This window comes from Tigriopus californicus, chromosome 5 (genome assembly GCF_007210705.1).
Source record: "Tigriopus californicus strain San Diego chromosome 5, Tcal_SD_v2.1, whole genome shotgun sequence".
NCBI lineage: Eukaryota > Metazoa > Arthropoda > Copepoda > Harpacticoida > Harpacticidae > Tigriopus > Tigriopus californicus.
This window is the reverse complement of record NC_081444.1, coordinates 1,198,951-1,199,688: the sequence shown is the minus strand read 5'-3', so window position 1 is coordinate 1,199,688 and position 738 is coordinate 1,198,951. Positions and strand designations below refer to the sequence as shown.

The 738-nt window shown below is 41.9% G+C and overlaps 1 protein-coding gene across 2 annotated transcripts in view; it reads left to right on the top strand.

Annotated features, from left to right (window-relative positions):
- The window catches only part of LOC131881139 (adipokinetic hormone/corazonin-related peptide receptor variant I-like), a 16,063-nt gene that overhangs the window by 10,517 nt on the left and 4,808 nt on the right, over positions 1–738 (top strand). The window lies entirely within an intron of this gene.

Below are 738 nucleotides of genomic sequence, written 5' to 3'. Positions count from 1 at the left end.
TGTTCAACCTCGCCAACTGATGGATTTGGGTCATTTGGTCGTTATTGTTCTCCGAGTTCTACTTCAACTTCCTCAAGATCCACGACCAAGGTTCCAAACCAAATGCGACAGTCTTTTGAGAGATGCCACGAACAAAAAGAGAAGACAATCTATTGGGCTGTTAGCTAGCTAAATCATTCCATGTTTTCTCTTTTGGAGTATGGAAAATGGGGCTAATGGAGCAATAATTGGCCACCTTGGCACCACTTTTTGTTGGCCACCGAAACACGCCCATAGGTAGACTTAAACCGTGTTCCAGTCTATTTGGCGTTGAAAACAAATACCAACAGTAGTAGTATGTGACTGATCAAAAACAGACCACCAATCAATCGTACTACACTAAAAATGTTTGTTTTTGTTCGTTTTGTTAGTTTGCCATCCTAATGGAAATGCTGTCATGTTCCTTGTCATTTTGAGTTAGACTTGCCTTACGTCTGACTTGCATATCAAACAGGGAACAATATTTCTAAGAACATTACGCAAAGCCATGTTGAAGGCAGTTCCCTTGAAGAATCTCTTGAAGCTTTTGAAACGTCTCACCCAAAGTCTGGAAAAAACACTCAAGCGTTATGATAAATACACGCATGACTTCTTCTTGAAAGTACGCTGATGATCCGACGGGTTGCTCCTTTCCGCGAATTTGTGTCCACGTGCGTTTCGCAACTTGGGCAAGCATGCGGCCTTTTTGATTCCCTTTTT